A 22,257-nucleotide genomic window follows, 5' to 3' on the forward strand; every position below is an offset into this window, starting at 1 on the left:
TAAAGATTTTATTTATTTATTTGACAGACAGAGATCACAAGTAGGCAGAGAGGCAGGCAGAGAGAGAGGAAGGGAAGCAGGCTCCCTGCTGAGCAGAGAGCCCAATGCAGGGCTCGATCCCAGGACCCTGAGATCATGACCTGAGCCGAAGGCAGAGGCTTTAACCCACTGAGCCACCCAGGTGCCCCAAGAAGCCCTTTATTTTGAATTGCGAGTTCTATTTGAAATGTGACTGATGTGTAATCCTCTATCCATAAATCTAAATATAAAAATAAAATTGGAAAGATTCTCGTCAGATAGACTTTTAGCACCCAGCTTGATGTAATTTGTTTCCAGATTAAATTTGAAGAAACAGCAGCTAAAAAAAGAGTTATTCAATTCATATGTCAGAAAAGGATAGCACATATCAGATTTCTTTGAATGAAATAAATTATATATGCATATATATTATATATACTTTCTGAACTTTGAGTTGTTATGCTGAATAAATAATAAAAATGATGGTTAGAACTAACTTTTTTGGTATGACATAAGACATCCTGACAGTATTGACAATCCCAAGGTTTTTTGCATTGTTGTTATTCATTGGAGAAATTCATTATATACATTCCATATGTTCAGAGGAATTTTCCAAATACTCAAAGAGATATAATCATGGTCCTTTACTGAGGCAAATAAGCTTATTTCACAAAAGAAAAATTTTAACATTATACTTATATCTGGTCATCTAATCTATGCCTGGGGAAAAAAAAAAAAGAAGAGCTCTAAGTCTGAGTTTAATGGAAGCTAAAATATAGAAATAAAGCCAAGACTGTTGTTACTTTCGTAAAACTAGATAAATGTCCAGAGCAAGATTTACTAACCACAAACAGCATGGAGACTAATGAAATATGAACTGATGACTTTTAGCTCAAACTTCCATCAGTAATCTTTCCAAAAAGCTCCTTAAGGGCTTTTTTTAACCCTTCAAATAAGGTCAAACTAAAGTTTAGATATAGGAAAATATCCTGTTAGGTCTTTTGAAGCCACTGGTTTTCTAAATCACAAGAAAGTTAAAATAAATGTTTGAAAAATTTTTCCTAAGACATTTATCCTGGCTAGGCTAATAAAAGAGGGAAACTGGGCTTCCAGTCACCTGGCTTGCCCTTTCTTGTGGACTGACACACTCAAAACATTACAGAAAGTTTTAAGCCAGCTAACTAATGAAAGCCATTTCAAAGCTAATAGTATAACCTTATGGGTTATTTTGTTTGGTTGTGGGGGTTGTGTGGCATACTTTTCCAAAGGAATATCAAATTTAACTTTAATGACTTACCCAGGGAAAAGAATCTTGGTCATCAAAACCTGATAAACATGGAAAATCTCTGCTAAAAATAAAGGTGAAATAGAAAAGATGACAGTCATTTATGGGAAATAGCTTTATATAGGGATATAATTCTTTTTAAGAAGGATGCATATACATATTTTCCTATAAACATTACGAAGGTTTTGTTGATTTTTTTGACCACAGACTTTTGCCTGCAGGTGTATTTTATGAAATTCTTTCAACAACAGTTTACTGAGAGTCTCCTACTGAGTATATCAAGAGATATGCAGATGAGCAAGACAGTTTCTGCCCTCAGGAAGCTTACAATGTAAAAGGCAGACAGGAAGGTGTATTTCCAAGAAGAATAAAATAATATCATTAGAAAGGTACAAATAACGTGTTATGAACTTTAATGGAGAAAACAGCTGAGTTTCTTGGGAGAATCAGGAAAGGCTGCTTGAGCAAGGAAATATTCAATATGGGCCTTGGTGCCTGAGTAAGATTTTGACAACTGGAGTCTGATGACATGGTGACATGAGGAAGGGAAGGTAGCACTGGAAGGATTCCAGGTAACAGACACAAAAGACATAGGACACAAAAAAGTCCAAAACAGGGCACCTGGGTGGCTCAGAGGGTTAAAGCCTCTGCCTTCGGCTCAGGTCATGATCTCAGGGTCCTGGGATGGAGTTCCACATGGGGCTCTCTGCTCAGCAGGGAGCCCGCTTCCTCCTCTGTCTCTCTGCCTGCCTGTCTGCCTACTTGTGATCTCTGTCTGTCAAATGAATAAATAAAATCTGTAAAAAAAAAAAAATCTGAAACATATTGAGTGTAGAGACCAAGTAATAGAATATAAATTTGGATAGACAGGTCAGTGTAAATACTGTTCTTTGTTTAGCTTGCAACAGGTACATTAAAAGGGTTAGGTACAAACTCCTGAGACTGGATTTGATTTTAAGAACTTGTTCCATATAGCTTTACTACTAAAAGTACTCATGCAATTCTTGTGATAGCTATGCCATACAATTGTACGTTAAATGTTCCAAATGCTTTACTAATTTGAGATGATCATAACTATATTAAAACCTCACTTATATCCACCAAATGAAAACCACATTGTCTGGGTACCATCTGTGATCTTCTCTCTTTGAATATGACAAACATTAGAACTTCAGAATCTGTAAGTGATACATATAGATCGCTTCTAACCAACTCTTCTCCCAGAGATGCTGAACGAGTACCAGTATTAACTGATTAAGTTTCACTTTTTCTTTGTGTCCCTGGCCTTCTTGTACGAGGAGTAGTAATGAGTATTAAAACTACTCAATGCAAGATGAGATTTTAGAGTCAAATGTAAAATGAAAGATTACATATAACCAATTTCTTGTTTCATATCCAGGAAATAATCCATAGGTTAAGTGACACACTCAAAGTTTTCAGATCTAAAGATGAAATAGATCAGTTTCAGAGCAAGGGAGAAAAATTACTGAATTTATCAAAAAGGTTATTTCTTCTTTCTACTGATTTGTCAAAGATCATTTACTAAATTAAGACCTCCTGACTTATTTAGAACAATTAGGACAAATATATTTGAGACTGTTTCCCTCACTTACTTTTCTTTGTGCACACTGGCCTCTTTGTTGGTGCTAAGATTACATATGAAAAAATCAGAAGATAAATCCTGCAAGTTTAGCATTTCAGTTCTGGAGTCCCGCAAGAGAGAAAATGAAAATGAACAGGAGGGGAAAAATTCAGATTTAAAGTAATATCAATATTTTCAAGAAAAAGAGGGGGGCTAGAAGATGACAGACCTTTGTCTTTCAAGCAGGAATTCTATATTCACACAGACTTCATCAATGAAGTAATAAGGGTAAAATAAAAACACATTTATTCTACACAGTCTCAAAAATTCTCATCACGTGTACCCTTTTTTAGGGAGCTACAGGAGGAAGTGCTCTACCAAAAATGAAAGAATAAACTGAGAAAAAGGAAAACAAGGGACCTAAGAAGACAGGTGAGAGGTGACAAAAATGCCCATTATCCACCTTCTGACCTTTTGGCTCATGCCTCAAATGTGGCCTGGCCTCATACCTCAGTCCTGACACCTAGTGCTGCTTCTTAATTTTCACCTCATCTTCCCTTCCTCAACCTTAATTCAGATAGCCTGACTATCCGGTAAACAAGTAAATCTTTCATTTGAGCTGTCCTGACCTATAAGACCTTATGCTGTATCCAGTCCCTCAGGGGTGGGCTTCTCTTGGAGATCCTTCAGCCCAGTGACCAAGTCCCAGATGGGGTTCACGGGACTTGACTCACAGGACAGCAAAGGATTTTGCAGCGATTGTGGGTAGCTCCAGTCCAGAAGGATTATGCAGTGTTTCAAAACCCAAGCCCTTGCTACATGTTTTAGAATATTGCCAAAATTAGGAATCTTTCTTTGGCCAGGTTTCATCTCACTTCTTTTAATTATAGTGAGAAAGTAATTTCAAGATCCCAAGAGACAGAACACAGGCTGATATGGTCTCATCTCTCTGAGCAGTCCAGGAGCCCTTGCAGGCATGTCTCATTTGGTCTTAGGGTAACAAAAGAGCTTCTCAGCACCTATAGCCAAGGGTCATGGCCATGATCAATATGTGTTTCCAGGAGGATAGGTATACTGTGAGTCCTGGGTGACATCCAGGCACAACTCTCTTCCTCCAGGCCCATGAGAATAGCTTTTTGGAGCCTTCCAATTACATGGTTCACCTTATTTGTGACAGATTTAGTGGACACATCCAATCCCAACTTTTTGCCTCATTTGAGGCACTAAGTAGTGTATACTTTTCAAATACCTAATAGAAAATAACTCGCAAGCATGTTATCTGGACAAAGAGAAAATTGTCACAAGAATTTTGCATATATTTCATGACTCTCCCTTTCTGTAGTATGTATAGCATATCCTTTGGGAAGGAGACATGATCTCAGCGTGACTTCCTTAAGAATAACAGACACTGTCACAGTTTGCTAATCCCATTTGTTTCTCAAGAGAAGAGAAAGATTACTAATTACCCAGCATGGGTCGAGGGTCATCGGGCCCATAAAGTGGGTTTCATATGAAGGCTCTGCACTCAGAGCACAATCTCTAACTCCTGCTATACCTGCAGAGCGGTATTCAGAAGACACAGCCCAATTTCCAGACTTACTTTTGAACTTTTAAAACTTTGTAAATAAGTAGATATCAAGGATTTTAGGCAAATGGATTGGAAGGGTGTTATTTCTGATGCCTTGCCTAACCAAGCAAACGTAAAGTTGGGTTATCCTGCATTTGCAGCAAGTTAGCCCATTTGAATATACAACACCCTAGGAGAGGATGCACAACATCCCACCTCCCCCTGCCCTCAGTGACAGCTTTTCTCATTTTCTTTGCCTTAATGCTTTCCCATAAGTAGGAGACAAAAACACACCCACACACATTCATATATCATTGGGTTATGCTGCAAACAAAAAAAAGCTGATTGTAATACAGTGAGAGATGTGCTAACATAGGCACATGAAGTGCCACTAGAAAACAAATGAAGTAACTTGTCAGGCTGTCCAGGGTGTGGGACAGGGTGGGATGGGAGAGGACCAGTCATGGAAGTCTTCCAGAATTAGGTTGGGACCTTGAAGAATGATTCAAATTATGCCATGCCACTATAAGAAAGAAAGTTATTTCCACTGAAAGAATAAATAATGCCAGTATCATTGCCTTTGCTGGCCAGGATGCCAAAACCCCCTTTTAAAAACCATTCACTTCTTGGAGTAAAAGAAACCCATATTCTCCTTTGCTGGTTTTAGAAGAAAGACAAAAAGAAGAACAAAAACAAGAATGGTCTTCCCAGAGCATACACCTTTCTGGGTCAATCTCATTTCCCACTGCTGACAACGAAGTCAGTACCTCTTCGTTACCATCCTTGGGGTTAAACTCCACCTTCTTTCCAGGGCAGGAGTGGCCCAAGAAGAGCAACCCAAACGCTTAATCTGGAGTTCTAAACAGTACCTCCCACTCACTTCTGTTCCTGACCTTCTCATGACAGGTGCCTCATTGAACCAATAGCATCAGGAAACTCCATTACACAGCTACTCTTTCAACAAGAGCCTCTATGCCACACACTTCACCCCAAGAATGACTTCACAAGAATGGCCAGCAGGAAGAAAACCTCTTGTCCTGCCATAATCTGCCCTGGTCTTCTCTCCAAGGCACCTGAGATCTTTTATGCCTGGTTCTCTCTAGCCCAAATAGTTTTAGAACACTAGATTTTATTAAAATGTTCACATACAAGTAATAATAATGATTTCTCCCAACAGCATAAAAACCACGTATTGAATTTTCTTAAAATTTGTCTTAGCTATCCTGACAATTTCTCCCATTTGAACACATTAAGATCATTGTTCTGCACCAATCACTGGTGCAGGAAAGAGGAAGTCAGGGGAAAAGGACTCTGAAAATGAAAACAATTTCAAGTGGTAAAAGTTTTGAGCATAGAATATAGGGTTTTTAAGGAGCTCTGTCTGAAAATACACTTTGGTTATAGCTTTAAAAAATTCAGTCAGAGAAGCAGAACCACTAGGAGTGGTATAAAAGAAGAAATTTATGATATGGCTTAGTACTTACCCAATGTTGGAAAGAGCTGAGAAGATAAAGATCCGAAAAATGTTGCTGAAGGCAAGAGGAAAGTCCCAAATGAGTCAGAACTTGCAGGGAGCTCTGGAAGCCAGCATGTGGGACCATGAAGTCTATGGAAGTTTGTTGGCTCTTTATGACTTCCACCACCTCTATGAGTTGTCAGCGAAGTGTCTGATGGAAACCTGGAGTCACCTTTGGTAAGGCTAGCATCCAGAAGGAGGGAAGAGCAAATGCACTCAGCAACACCCCTGCATCCAATGATAACCTTCAGAATATAATGACTGCTTCTCTTCTGCCTTCCAGAACACACACAGCTTTCCAGTAAGCCAAATCCAATCTGAAATTACATGGAGAAGGAGAAACTGAAAAATGTAGTTCTCAACGTGACCAAGTAGACAATAATCTGGCTTATCGGTATTTTTACTTAACTGTTATGTTTTTTTGGAAATTTGAACATTATTTAGATAATATTAAGAAATTGTTAACCATTTTTTTAGATGTAAAAAAGTTTTGTGATTATGTTTTAAAGAGCCCTTTTTTTGGAGAGATGTATTCTGAAATACTTATAAAAAAAGATCACCCAATGCCTGAGATTTGCTCCCAAATAAGACAGGGGGCAAATGGGTTGTGGGTAATTGGTGGTCAGAGCTCTAACAATTCATTACGTAAAAACTCCACCTCAAACTCAGTAAGTCCAAGATGAATGCATCATGTGTATCAGACTTCCATTAAACAATCCAAAACAAATAAAACAAAAAACAAGCCTTCTGAGTATCACTCAATTTCTATAATCTCTAAGTGGTCCTATATGTTCCATACCCAAGACGTCTATCAAACTTTCCTCCCTGTTTTGCATCCGGGCAGTCCCTGCCTTATGACATTGCTTGCCTGCATTAAAGAAATAGCTGTCCCTTCTGCCATCCTGCCTCTAATCTAATGCTGTTCCAAACCCTCCATTAAACCAGAATGATCTTTCTAAAATGTAAAATTCTAATTATTTTACTTAAAATGTTTTAGTGACTCCTTATCACCTATCATAGATTTTCTTTCTCAGTGTACCCCAAATACTTTGTGCCCCCAACTGTTTTGAACTACTTATAAAACACTGAATATAAAATTATTTCCTGCCACTGTGCTTGCTCCCTCTGCTAAGAATTCATTTCCTCACCTCAATCCCCTTGCAAATATAGCTGTCTGGCAAATTCCTGCTCATTCTCTCAGATTTGGCTCAAATGTGGCCTTCCTCGTGGTGTCTTCTAATGTTTCCTCACCTCCTCCTGATCCCGAAACTTAGTCTGTGACACTCTCCTAACAGTGTTCAGCACTTGCCTCATTATACTGGGTTTGCTGGCTTACATGCTGGTTTTTCATGCTGGACTATGAATTCCTCAATGGTAAAGACTACCTCTCATTCATCTTTGCAACCTCAGACACTAACACTTCCCTGGCACATGCTATAGGCTCAATAAACATTTGGTTAAGAAATTAACTGATGGATTACAAGACCTGACATGTTTAAATATTTTATTCCATATTTAAAACTGCTTCCATATAAATTATGATTCCCATAAAATATAGGTTTATATTTATAAAAAACTGATTAATTTGGAGGTAATTCAATAAATGTAGATGGCCAAATACTGAAATTCAGTCTAAATCTTGAAATGGCCCTAAATCATATGACCTCATTGACCAGACTAATAAGATCTCAATTTCTAAATCTCAGTTTCACCGGTGCTGTTCAAACATGGTCTTGACCTGCCATTGGAACGTAGAACAACAAAGGAAACATCTGGTTCTTCTTAACTTTGGGGTGACAAATCCATTTGTTAACAGTAGCAATGGGAGAGCCAGCAGTACTTGATAACAGCTCTAACTTGGGGAGCCTGGGCCAAAACAGATGGCCGAGTCACTTCAGGGAAAGCTCTAAAAAGATGTCTTTTCTAATTCAGGTTACACACTCCTTGAAAGTTCCTTCAACATAAGCATAAAGTTTGCAGAAGATTTTATTGGCTCTGACAGTTCTGTCAGAGGTTAGTTTGCAATTGCCTCTTGGGGACAGTTTGGTCGGATTTTTTTCAAAGTAAGTAAAGCAGAAATGTTTATAGTAGACCAACAAACTGGAAGTCCAAAGCATTTTGCATCACCACTGACTTTCTGAACATGACCTTTGACTGGTCACAATTTGTCAGCCATCTTAGTTTTTTAAACTATACATTGGTAAACCAAGGTTAATCCAGAGTTACTGCCATTTCTTCTGTGTACATATATCAATAGTAATTATGTTTAAACATTGAAGTTGTTAGACAAAACATTGAAATTTGGCCAATACAAGAGTGTCGGAACCATATTTGTTATACCTCAGAATACATTAGTTACCTGTAATAGTTAGAGTGATTCTAATTAAACCATTCATTCTGTCATTTTTCAATGCCACTAAGATCTATATATTCCCTCTTAAACTGTTAAATTTTGTAGCCATTTCTAAAGTGCCTAATTTACTTTTGGACTCACCAAACATACCATCCTTAAGTTATTATTAAATCAGCCAATCATTGAAATAGAAAAAAGAATTTTATCATATTTGGATCTAATACAAGACAATAGTTAATAAGAACCACAAACTGGAGTACTTTCTTTCTAATTTAATGTCCCTTTGTGTACAAACAACTAGTAAATTATTTGGTATGTTTGCTCCAAATGGACTGGTTCCAGTAAAACTGTTGATACTTAATTTTTAAAAATAATTTCTTTCAACTTCGGAACTGTTTTTATAGCTGAAGAAATTGATGCACAGGGGCTAAGTGCTAAAGCAATCATTTAGTGGTAAAATCTAGAATTGTTGTAATTACACAAACACATATACTCACATATGCATTTTTAAAGACCTATCCATAAAGAAATGCTGATCAATGAAGGAAAAAGTATTTATTTTTTTAGTGCATTATTTTCCAAGCAGGGCTAATCCATTTCTATTAGTGCCAAACTGTTTAAATTGAGAGGAAATGGATAAGCTAGTTAAGAAATAATGCTATTTTTAAAAAAAGAAATAATGTTATACTATGCTATATAAAAATGAAAGATTTTCCCCATTTTCTTTATCAAAATGCTTTTTTTTTAAACCAATTCACCATAAGGTAAAAGAAAAGGAAAAAGGGAAAGAAAAATTAATACAACCTCAGGGAGGAAAGTATTGAGAGCAGAAACCATTTTAAGAGTCTTCTGGGACTTTCTGAAAGTCTTTCCCTTTATTTTTCACCTTCAGAGAAGACAGTGACCCTCCAACATACCTTTTAAGACTCCTGACTCTCCCTTTCTCTCTCACATTTCCTATGTCCCCAAAGAAGGGCTGAAGAGTTGTGAAAACGAAGACATTGGAGAGAGCATTACAGTTCCTTTTCACACTCGAGAGGTCTGAGTTCTATATTTACAGCCCAGGCCCTAGGCCACCCTGACTGCTCAAGATCCTTGCCTCACCCAATCTGTGTAGTGCTTTGCAGATGGACAATGTAGGTAGTACCAGCACCTTTATTCTGCATGGCAATATCCAGTCCTCAAGGGTAAAACAACCAGAGGGGTGACTATGCCTTAAGTTGCAGCTGACTTTGTGTACAGAGAAGAAAAGAAAATAAGATGAAGCTTTAAGTTCTGCTGTTCCATGTTAAATGACTACGTCATTCTCCAGACGACCAGGAACAATTTATAAGAGTTACAATGGGAAATGCAGGAGTTCTGCAAAGAGACAGACTTAGGTCTGAGGTATGACCCCGGATAAGTTACCTGATCTCCCTGAGCCTCATTTCCCTGGATGTAATCTGAGAAGGATGATTCCTATCCTGGAGTTTTGTTATGAGGACATAAGTAGAACTCAAACACATGACTAATACATGGCAGACATTTAATAAATGAGAGCTAAATACATTATTCCTTTGCTTGATTTTAGGAGAGAAGCAATAAGCTCGATGTGAAAATGAGCTGAATCACTAATAAAACTGCAGCACCCTGTTGGAGAGGGCAATTTTTTTTGTTTTTCTGTGTCCAGTTTCATAGGTTTCTGAGTAAGATCATGATACTTACAGCTTCAAGAGCCTAGCAGTCATGTACTTGTCCTCAATATTAGATATGCTTAGTCATATTCTTAGATAACTTAACATTGCATGTTTTATTTTTAGAGACCCAGCCACCAAACAAATGACCAATACAAATTAACACAAAAGCAGTTAATACTGAAAGTGCCCTGTTCTAACCCTTCATATCTGGCTTTCCTTTCCCTGCGGCAAGGTTTCCCAAAGTGTGTTCCCTATTATTAATTTTACAGAAGATTGTTACTGAAGATGTTAAGAAGAAAAAAGCATGTTTTTATTTTTGTTTTGTTCTGTTGTGGTTTTCCATGTGAGTTTTCAGAATCTTAAAAATTCTATTGTACATAAGGTATCTCTAAAAAGGTAAAATGAGTCCTATATCCCCAAATTCTAACTGCCCACAAAGATGAGATGAGGAACTGTCATCTGAATTATTTTTGTCCTTTTGTGGAGACATTTCCACAGGCACAACAATAGGGGCAATGGGGCTGAGGAAGGAGGGAAAGCAGAGAGAGTGAATCCAAGAATTAATACTCTGTAAGAGTCACAAATCCTATGCCTACAGGAGAAAGTGATATCAAGATCAGAAGTAGTGTGGATGCATTACAAGAGAAGATGGTAAGATGACAGCAAACTGCAGAGCGTATGTTCTGTCTACCACAATTCCAACTATTACAAAATATTCTGTGGGCCTGTTACATGTTTGTGGTTCCTGCCCTCCAGTTTGCCAGCATGAAGCCCTTGTTCTAAAAAGATCACTTTCATTTTTGTTTCAAATACAGTACCAGCAAGTAAACCTAAAGACTACCTTTTAAGATCCAAATTTTAACATTTTAAAGGGAGAGCAGAAAGGATATGACATATATAGAGAAGGATACCACCCCTTCCCCTCAGTCTTGACCATGGCTACCATTAGGCCTATTTCAGGGTTAAGAGATGGGGTTCTGTTTATAGTTTAGCACTGTGTTATCCTCAAATATGTGGTAAGAATAGCTCATGTCTTTTGAGCATTTATATTTCCCCAGATGCTATTCCATGTGCTTTGCTTATAGTTCTTCATTTCATCCTCACAATAACCCTATTATTATCCTCATTAAGGATAGGGCACAGTTTAAGCCACCAGCCTATAGTTACACAACAAGCAAGCAGCAGAACTGGGATTGAAATCCCAGGTGTCCGGTTCTAAAATCCACACTCTCTTTTTTTTTTCTTTCTTTCCTATTATTTAAGTAGGAGCCACTTGAATTCATGACTCTGAGATCAAGAGTCACATGCTCTCCAGCTGAGTCCACAGGCACCCCCTAAAATCCATACTCGTGACCACTATTCTAAACTCAGTCTTGGAGATGTTTTGCTCCCCATTTGAGGGATAGATCAGTTTTGAATGTTTTGGGCTGCAGGTGACAGAAATCCTGGCTAACAGTGTCTGGAACAAGTATTTTTCCACAAAATAAGAAATCTGGGAGGGGCACCTGGGTGGATCAGTGGGTTAAGCCTCTGCCTTCGGCTCAGGTCATGATCCCAGGGTTCTGGGATCGAGCCCCACATCCGGCTCTCTGCTCAGCAGGGAGCCTGCTTCCTCATCTCTCTCTCTCTCTCTCTGCCTTGCCTCTCTGCCTACTTGTGATCTCTGTCAAATAAATAAATAAAATCTTAAAAAAAAAAAAAGAAATCTGGAAACAGGGATCTACTGGCATTGGTGCTGTAGCTCAGCAATGTCAGAGTCAACTTCTGTCTTCATGGTCATAAGATGGCTAGCTCTCTCCTGGGCATTATATATATGAAATCAAGAAAGCAAGAAGTAGGAAGGTGTACCAGCTTATTAGATATCTTTAATTAGAAAACTAAACTCTTTCCCAGAAGTCCCCAACAGACTTTAGCTTAACCTCATTGCTAGAATGACATCACGGGGCCATGTTTGGCTGCAAAGGAGTCTGGGAAAGCAAGTATTTCTCTTCTCTAGCCCCAAGAGTAGAGGCAGGCAAAGGAATATCTGGTTGACAACAGGTGCTGGCTTAGCCAGCCAACAATGTTGGCCACAGGAGTTTGGTTTGGTTAGGAAAATACCGAAAGAATTTCATCATACAGTGTGTCACCCATGCCATGACCCAAGGAAAGTTAAACAGCAACAATTAAAGTTGGCCACAAAACTAAACTGTAGAACTCCTATTGCCTTTTCAAAGTGTTTGTTTCTATCCATTTTCAAATATGTGAAATGATGCCCCACCCTTTCCCTGATCAAACCTATCTACATAGTATGTAAAAACTCATTAGTTGATATTCACACACTCAGATAATTTTATTATGCTATTCTTGGCTATTTTTTAATAAAATATTTACTCATGGCTAATAAATCAAAATGACAATTTTTTTTTATTTATTTAATTTGACAGACAGAGATCACAGGTAGGCAGAGAGAGAGGAAGGGAAGCAGGCTCACGGCTGGGCAGAGAGCCCGATGTGGGACTCGATCCTAGGACCCTGGGATCATGACCTGAGCCGAAGGCAGAGGCTTTAACCCACTGAGCCACCCAGGCGCCCCCAAAATGACAATTTTTAATGCAGTTTCAAAATTGGATTGAAATTTGTCAGAAACTAGAAACTAGGAAACTTCAATGCTGAAAATATATAATACATTATTTGGATTTATAATCTATTTTCCACTTTGTACTGGCTCTTCTGTGTCTTTCTACTACTTTACCTGTAAGTTTTTTTCTTTTATGTTTTTATCATGGCACGCAAACTCAGAAAACCTGTTAAGGTAACTATATAATGCAACCTAAATATCCAGTTAACATATTGCTATGGAAACCAGGAAACAGAAACAGCACTCTAGTCATTCCTTTGGACAACTATGGTTAATTGTGTGTGTGAGTATGTGTGTGAATTCATTAGTTTATTCACCTTTAATTGGAAAGATTAAAAAAACTGGTACTGAATTCCAAATCTATAATGATCTGTCCATAAATATGACCAGTCCTGTCCAACCTGTAAATCAGCACTTAATAACCATGTAACCAATATCATTAGATAACCAATAACCATGTGATATCAGGAAATCTTCAGTAGGGCTGTGTTGTTTATTTAGCCTTGTCAGCCTTCAGCCTTTTGGCACAGTATGAAGAACACCTGACTGGGATTTGAGAGCTGGGTTCTAACCTCACCTCTTTAACCAACTGTGTGATCCCCTTAGGAACTCTTCTTAGGCACCCAGCTTCCTCACCTGCAAAATGGTTCGATGCAGAGCTCTAGTATTACGTAATAGGACAGATCCTTTTCCATAAAATTGGGCAGTCATGAGATAATTACATTTGAGGATTCAAACCGCTGTGTGTAGTCCCTGAGAAAGTACCTGGCACATAGTAAGCTCTTAGGAAAAAGACAGCTATTCTTACTATATGTTTCTATTTTTCATTCTGTAGCAAATAATTCCTGAACTTGCACAGTAAGTGTTGTTTTGTCCCATGACTCAATAACAGATACCACTGTCTGACAAGCCCTTATGCAAGTCAGAAAGGAGAATGTTAAGACCTAACAGGCAGTGCTGTTCCTTAGGTTGTTACCTTTGAGAGTTAATTTTCTCTCAAAGGTTAATGTCAATTTTGACAGTCAGACATGTGAAGTATAAAAAAGTTATTCTGATACAATCCCAATACAATTCACCAGGCCCCCACAACCTTTTTTTTTTTTAATCATGAGATCTCAACACTCAAGAATTAAACTTTTGTTCTGTTTTGCTTGTTCATTGCTGTTTGCCTAGTTATTTAATCAGCCTGTTTCCGCTATTAAAAAAAAAATAATAATGAAAGAAGCTGAGGTTTCCTCAGGGCTAAACTCCTGTGTTGTTCTTCCTCCCAGAAATCTGAGTTATTACAGTAGGGGATAATGGTTGCATAATGAAATCATTGGGACAATTCTCCATCCACTCCTACCTCCATCTCTGACAATGAATTCCTTGTCTCTGTGGTGTCCAACTCTCTCTACCCTGCTCCGGTGCCCAGCGGCTAAGTCAGCCGTGGGAGAGACTGGGAACTGGGCGTCGCGCTTTTCCCTCTGGCAGCGCGCGGGGGTGTGCGGAGTGTGCGCGGAATAGGCGCCCCTGGCGTCCTGCGCGCCTGCTGACGCTCGCCGCTCGAGCACCAGGAGGGGGAGACTCGGACTCGCTTATCTCCCGCTGTGCTAACTTCAAACTGCCCCGGCTGGGGGAGTTGAGAGCGCAGAGACAGGGCGAGAAAACTTCTCCACCTAGAAAGTTTCACCTTGGCGGGGGCGGGGGAGGAGCGGGAGGAAACGCGACCCCCGCCCGGACTGGCGCTGCTAGCGGGCGGCAGGAAGGGCGGGGGCCGATTTCCCCCTCTGGGTGGTGCCAGTCCCCCCCTCAGCGGTCCTAGGGCCTGCGGACGAGGCGAACTACCCCGCGCGAGACAGACGGACACGTGCTGGGGCGGGCAGGCGGGAGAGCTCTTCGGTCGGGTCGCCGGGCCGTGCTTCCCGCCTGGACGCGCCCGGGGCAGCCGCGGGCCGCGCGCGCCGATGCCCGGCTGAGTCACCCGCCGGGTAGCGCGCGGGTGAGAAGGGGCGGAGGGAGCGCGGCCGGCTGACGGACCCGGCACTCGGCTCGGCCCCGCCGCAGGTGACCCGGACGCTCTCGCCGCCCAGAGCGCCCCGAGCGCTTTGTGACCAGATGCGGAACCCAGTGGAGGGCTCGAGCCAGATGTGGGGCGACAGCTGACTTGCGGCAGCGAGGCGCGGAGTACGCGGGTGGTCTCCGCGCGGCTGACTTCGCGGTTCTCGGACACCGCAAGGTAAAGCACAGCTTGCATCGGACCCCGCACCCCACCCTTCGGCCCCAGCGTTCTGCTCTTTGTTCCCCAGAGGGACCTGAGAGCTATTCAGAGGGCACGACTAAGGAGGTGGGCGAGTTAGGGGCTTCAGAAACTGAAGGGATGTGCCCGGGGAGAGGTGTAAACTAGAGTGGGGCTTTTCTTTTTAGGGATTTGCTGCTGACGGCCACCTGTAGGACTCAGGAGAGAGAGGGGCATTGGAGTAAGGGGTGATGTACGACTCTATGGCCGGGCATGTTTTGAGACTGTGATCTGACTCAGCCCTTAGAAAAGGGATTTGGTCACCCTGCCCTAGGGTGATGCGGCAGGCAAGATTCGAGCCCCGTGGGTTTCCTTGTTCCCAACCCGCTTTATCTGTAATACGTGAGGATCTTAACAAGGGGCAGGTGTTTTCGTGAAGGTCTGAATTCTACATTTCTGGCAAATACACAGGGCTTGTGATCCATCATTTTCAGTCTTATCTTATCTCTTCGCTGGGGCTGCGGGAAGGACATCTATCTTATTAGGTGAACTAGATTATAACCAGAGGTCGGGCAGTCTAGCTAGTACAGGTATTGACCCAATAATTTAAGCACCAGTGAAAGAAAGTATTTTCACCTACTATTGCCAATACAGGATTTACTCTAAAGTGTGGTTTCCCATTTCATACCTTTTATGTTTTAAGAGCCATTTACTAATTTGGCATTTGGAGAGATTTCCAGTGGTTGTTCATCCATGAATAGTTGCCCAGTGGTTTTTACCTTATCACAGTTTAATGTTCAGAGGAACTCTGGGGCAGATTGAAATATTGTCAACTCTCTTAGGCAAAATAACCAGGATGCTATAATTGCCAAGTTAAGATGGTCAATGAATATGAGAGGTTGTAAAAACTGACATTAGAGAGAATATAGACTGTGTGGAACGTCTCCTGAATTTTAAGAACACTGTTCACATTTTGTAGAGTTGGGTGGAGGTTTTTTCTGTCGTTTTCATCAGCCAGACACATGGACATTGCCATGCAAATAGATCCAGAAAAATATTATTTTCCTTTATAGCTGAAGTATTATAGCTGACTAATGCATTTTTTCTGCATGAAGATGATCTGAAAATGTTGTACATCATGTTTCTCTGCGCTACAGGGACATAAATTGTGTTTTTATGTAAACTGTTAAGTGGTGCTTAGATAATTTGCATGTATATAGCTTTCCTTTCTATCTCTAAGCTTATTGGGCTTTGTTTTAATATGTAAACTTCCATAATAGAACAGAAGTGAGGGCTTTGGTTCCAATCATACACTGCAAGTCTGTGATGTCGTCAATGTTCATGCTTTTTGAACTGCTGAAAAATACCAGTAACACTTCTATTACTCCTAAGAAATTTTTGTAGTGTCAAAAATGTGTGTGAGTACCTATAAAATATACTGATGTTTTAGAAAATCTGTTCAGGTTTCAATCTTAACTGTGCATAAGCCTAAAATTATAAACCTAAATATATTTTGATTTTAACATGATGGACTTCATAGCATGTAGAAGATGATCTGCTGAGTACTGTTTTGAAAGATTGCTTTGTTCTTTACATATCACAGTAAGTGTTTACATTAGATGTGTACTCCATGCCTTCAGAATTAATGTGTGAGGTTTATCTGAATGATAAAGACATACAAGATTAAACACAAGTCAGTATGAAAGCTGATAATATTTTTGTGACTTTTAATACTATAATAAAAGGAAAATGACACCTTTCTAAGCAGGAGAAATACAAATAAATTCCTTAAGACTGTACAAGCATATGTCCCACTGTAATTTCAATATTTTTAAAATTTGTCTTGATGTGGGTTAAACTAAGAAATATAGTTCAAAAGTCAATTTTCTTAGTTGTTGGTCAAAAAAAATTCAAAATAATAGTCCAGCTTTTTCCTTTTACAGATCTATATAATAGCCTCAAATAAACTTTTTCTCAAATGTGGTCATCTCAAAACAAAGTGAATAACTCAAAAGGGTTATTCCTTTGAAAACACACAACTTTCTCTAGGTAACTGCACCAGTGCCTATGGTGACACACCCATGAAAAGTACAGGGCTCCGTACACATACACATTCAGAACATTTCCCATCTTCCCCTTGGTTATGTCAGAGTTGCTTCCAAACCCTTCTGTGCCCCCATTTTTCCACTCTAATTTCATGGTTTCTCCTTCGCTGTCATTAGGCTCACCAGAGCCAGCTATGCTTTCTTTTCTCCGTCATCCCTAATATTTTCCTCAGGCTGCTGTGATTGTTAATGGGATACCAAATATCCTAATTGTGCTGCCTTAAGGGAAGAAAATATGAAGAAACTCAAGTACCAGGAAATTAACCTTCTTTACCTCTCTGGTATATGTTGAAACTGGTGTCTTTGACATAGAGCCCTCAGGGCAGTTTTCTCATGGGCTTTGCTCAATGCAAAATAAATAGTAACCTCTTAGTAATGAATGATAAATATACTGACTAATGTCAATTTAGGATCTCTTTGATTCCCTTTTCTTAACTGGCACGAAGTTGCTGCCAGGCTCACATTTGCCTCACCAAAAATAGCTAAGAACTGTATGTTCAGCATCATATGTGTTTGGTACTAGAGAAATATTTTTTTAAAAAGGAGAAATGAAATCTCTGCCCTTGAAGAGTTTACAATCTAGATATTCAGATAAATAACTCATATAAAATGGAACCAAGATCCATAATTATTAAGGGGATATAACCTGAAAATGATATTAGAAATCATCCCATTTAAATAATAGAAAAAAATTTTTAAATCTAAAGAATGGAACTTAAAGACCTCTTAAAATTTTCAAGCTGTTTCTGAGCATATCCTCTTTCTGTTACTACAACAATCTTACAAAATAGACAAGGCTGATATCAATATTGTAACCTTTCCTGCCAATAGGTAAGGAAACTGTGTTTGAGGCTAGCCTCCATGCTATCTCAACAGCACCTCTGCCCAGCCATCAATAAAGGTTAACTATTTGAAGCATTTTCTGCTGAAGCATAGTTTGGGATCCTTAGGTTAGTGATAATGATGCATGTAACATTTCTAGTCTCTAGGGTTTTTCTCACCTTCTGTTTCTCCAGTTCTCTTTTTTGTTCTTTCTCTTTTTGTGGTAAAGCATACCAGAAAAAGCCTTCATTCATATGTGTGAGGCATTCTGCTCTTGTTATCAGATTAAGAGCTGTGAGTAATTTTGTAATCTATCCTACTATCAGAAAGCCCATTCTCAGATATCTCTTCAGCTGTGTTTAACAGTTTAGTATATTCCCCTTGGGATTTGTTTCAATAAAAACATCCAGTAAAATCTTACTACAGATCCTTTGCTTTTCAAGGGACAAAATGAAGAAAGTGTTTTTATAAGCTGTAAAATGTAATTGAGAGAAAAATCACATGTGTGGCATTTGTAGCAGGAGGTATGAGCTCAGTGGAAAAAAAAATAGTTAATAATTGCATATCCAGGAATACATATTTCTTATATGATTGTGTAAATTTGCACAAGTATATTTATGCAGGTTATGCATGTTGTTTTTAATTTCTTTAATTGTGTAGCTATTAGAGTCCATAGAATTCATATTAAGAGCCTATGAGCCATTTAGGGGCTCCTCACAGGCTCTGTTGGTAGAGCATGTGACTTTTGATCCTGAGTTTGTGAGTTCCAGCTCCATGTTGGGTATAGAGATTACTTAAAAATAAATAAAATTTAAAAAAAAAAAGAGGGTATGGGTCATATAAATTATATAATGATCCATAGAATTTGAAAATGTATTTCTCCTGTGGTACCTGGGTGGCTCAGTCAGTTGGGCTTCTGCCTCTGGCTCAGGTCATGATCCTGGAGTCCAGGGATCCAGCCCCATATCGGGCTCCCTTGCTCAGTGGGGAGTCTGCTTCTCCCTTTCCCTCTGTTTCTCCTCCAGCTTGTGTTCTCTCTCTCTCACACTCTCTCAAATAAAATGAATAAAGATATTTAAATATATTTTCTTTTAAAGATTTTATTTATTTATTTGACAGAGGGAGATAGCAAGAAAGGAAACACAGCAGGGGGAGTGGCACAGGGAGAAGCAAGCTTCCTGGTGAGCAGGGAGCCCGACGGAGGGGGGGTTCTGTCCCAGGACCCCAGCCAAGATCATGACCTGAGCCAAAGGTTGATGCTTAATGACTGAGCCACCCAGGCACCCAGAAAATGTATTTCTTCTAATACAACAAAGTACTATTATGAATATGGTCAGGGCAGTTATGAAATGTGGTCAGAGAATCACAAGTTCTAGAGAAGGCCAGGTTCCTATACTCTTAAGAATGTGATTGAGCATTTAGTCATTCAGAGTAATTTATTGAGCACTCTGGCAAAGCAGTAGAGAATAAAACAGCCTAAGATCTCTTAAGATTATGATGCTCTGTTCTATATTGAGGAAGGCAAACAATAAATAAAATACATAAATAAAAATGTGTTTGTGAGTGGTGATGAGGGCTGCAAGGAAGCAAATTGAGAACTGTCAAAGATTAGAGAGGGTACAGTGGTAATTGAAAAATTCGGTAGTAGAATCAGGCCTTTGAACTAGAACATGAAGGAGATAAGAAAATGAGCTATGTGGATATCTGGAGCAGGGCTTCTACTTTGTACTTCCTGGGAGTGCCATTCTCATTTTGTTGTCTCTGGAATTGTGCAGTACACAGCCTACGCAGCTCTACTTGGAGTCCCTGATTTTTTATGGGAAGTACCTGGACAGTGCCTGCCATAGTTTATTGCAGTCTCAAAGGTAGCAGTGAAGCAGTGGCCCACATCCCTCGGTTTACGGTATATGGGAGAAGCAAAATCATGGTATTTTTCTGCATTCACCTGATCCCATGTCTGCATGCCATCCTTGATGAAGGTTATTGCTCCGTTCAGTTTTCCTTCTTATTTTCTACACTGTGAGCCTAGCCCAAAAGTATTTGTTGAGAGTAATACCCACAGCCTTTGTCTCCAGTCCCTTCCATAGCAAATATTTGGAGACAACAAAAGAGACAGTTGCTGTCTATGTAAGCAGCCTGCGTTTGCTGTGCACTTCTTTTTTCTCTCCTTTCTTTTCCCTTTCCAATGTTAAACCACTGTGTTGGATTTTCTTCTTCTTTTCTTCCTGTCCCTTTGTGCCCTGCCTATGTCATGTATCAAGATTTGAAAGCGGGGAAGGAAAAAAAAAAAAGAAGGGGCACGCCTGGCTGGCTCAGTCAGTTAGAACATGCAACTCGATCTCAGGGTTGTAAGTTTGAGACTTTCATGGGCCATAGAGATTATTAAGAAAAAAAGAAAGGAAAAAAAAAGATTTGCAACAGGTAACCTAAATGAATGAAACTAACCATTTCACTAGGGACCAACAGCCTGCTTAGAAAAAGCCCCACTTAACAGGAGGCAACCAGCATTTGGCATCATCAGAGTAGCCATGAAGCCCAGTATGTGTCATGGGCCCCTATGGTAGTGTCTTTCAAATTTTCAGAAGCAAAAACCTCTCCACTTTAAAATATCGACTCAGCATCCTTTAAAACACTGTGTGGGATAGAGAGACAAAAAGTGTGTGTGCCAGATTTGGCTTCTGGTGGTGCTATTTGCAATCCTTAGCCATGGCTATACCTGCCAATTGGTCCCCTGTGTCACCTTCAGGTGTTGTTAAATTCAGAAGCATGCTTGGCCAAAGAGTCCCAGAGCCACTTCTGTCTTGTATTTTATCTTCTAGAGTTCTAAGGTTTTTCTCCCTCTAGAAAATCAGTTTAGCAATTAAAAAAAAGAGAGAGAGATAATTCATTACCCATTGGCACGTATTTGTTTTTCTAAACTCATCAATCAATATACTTTCTATCAAGCTATATATATTTGTGAACTAAAGGCTAATCTTTTCATTATTAACATGAAGCATTCACTTTCTGAAACCTCAGTTCATCGTAACTTTATGCATAGATTTCATTTCCATGTTCTCATTCAGGATAAACTCCCTCTTCGGAATACCATGCTTTTGTTTTGTTTTGATCTGCCCGAACTTCACTAGTTGTTATTTCTCTACCATTGAAATTCAAAGCATGTACAGCATTGGTTTCAAGTGCCCTTTAGAAGCCATCAGATCAGTATGGCAATCTATTTTTCCAAAGGAATGAAAGCTCACAGGTTGTGCACTAACTTACTTCCTTAAATCCTAAAAACTCAGTGAAATGCCCAGGCTAGTGGTCTTCTGGAAGGCCATTGTGTTAGAACAGAAGATTATGTACTGTATTTCTTCCTACTATTTTAAATGCAAATATAATAATATATCATGAAACAGTACACATACTAATATCAGTGCCTTTTTCCTGTTTTGAAGTGATCCTGTGTTCCCCAATAGTTGGATCTAAAATCCCAGTCCAGTTTTGAAGTTGTATGTAAGAAAAAAGAATTGACTTGAAGGAACTGAAAAGTACTGCAATTGTTCCATAAGACCATGGGATATTTCTAACTTTTAATATTTTATTGAAAATATCAAGAAGAATATTCAAAGCTGGAGACCTTTGAAATACAGTTGACCCTTAAATCTGCATATAACTTTTGATTCCCCCAAAACTTACCTACTGTAGCCTACAGTAGCCTACTGTTGACTGGAAATCTTAACCAATAATAAAATTAGGCAGTTAACACATATTATGTTACATGTATTATGTACTGTATTCTTACAATAAAGTGAAAAAATGTTAAGAAATTCATAAGAAAGAGAAAATATATTTACAGTACTCTGTAAGTAGACCCATGCAGTTCCAGCCGTGTTGTTGAAGGGTCAGCTGTAATGTAGTCTTCACAAAGCAATAAAGGAGAGAAGTGGGGTAAATTTGTTTAAAGGAAGGCAGGTTGTCTCCTTTGAAGTCTAATCATGTGAGAAAGGAAAATCCAGCCAAGTTTTGGGTCCACAAGACAATTCAAACTATCTTTAAAAATAAGTTTTGGCTTTTCTTAAGACCAATGTGTGTTTAGACCCACATTTTAGCTCTTAAATTTAAACCTAAGGGTCTTTTAAAGGAAATTTAATCCATGTGTTTTTGATTCACTAAATCCTAAATCATTACCCATAAACTGTATGTCTCTCTAAGCTCTTTGATGTCTAAGAAATCTTTGAAGCCATGTAAGGCCTTTTTGTTCCAGAAGAGTAGGAAGTTGGTTTTTGCTAAGGGTCAGTAAACAGCATCTTCAAAAATCTGAATTAGGTCTAAAATCTCACAACCATAACAGAATGAGTACTTGAATGAGTGCTAATGCAGTTTTCTGATGCAATGTGAAAAATGTAAGTACTATTAAAGACCCAAAGTAGTATTTAGTTGTAATCCTTACTAACCCCAAGGAAATTATTTTGGCACCATTCCATTTTCTATTATAAAAAAAGAGAAAGTTCAG

The 22,257-nt window shown here is 39.2% G+C and overlaps 1 protein-coding gene across 3 annotated transcripts in view; it reads left to right on the top strand.

Moving 5' to 3' along the window:
• The first annotated feature begins 14,222 nt into the window (after window positions 1-14,222).
• The window catches only part of MET (MET proto-oncogene, receptor tyrosine kinase), a 114,182-nt gene continuing 106,147 nt past the window's right edge, over window positions 14,223-22,257 (top strand). For 2 of the 3 annotated variants that reach the window (XM_080818202.1, XM_080818204.1), the window contains exon 1: window positions 14,223-14,835. The gene's annotated coding sequence lies outside the window, so the exon portion shown is untranslated. Of the gene's footprint in view, window positions 14,944-22,257 lie in introns of all 3 variants that reach the window. The other variant, XM_080818203.1, reaches the window with a different exon arrangement.

The sequence above is a fragment of the Martes martes genome, assembly GCF_963455335.1.
Source record: "Martes martes genome assembly, chromosome: 11".
Lineage (NCBI taxonomy): Eukaryota > Metazoa > Chordata > Mammalia > Carnivora > Mustelidae > Martes > Martes martes.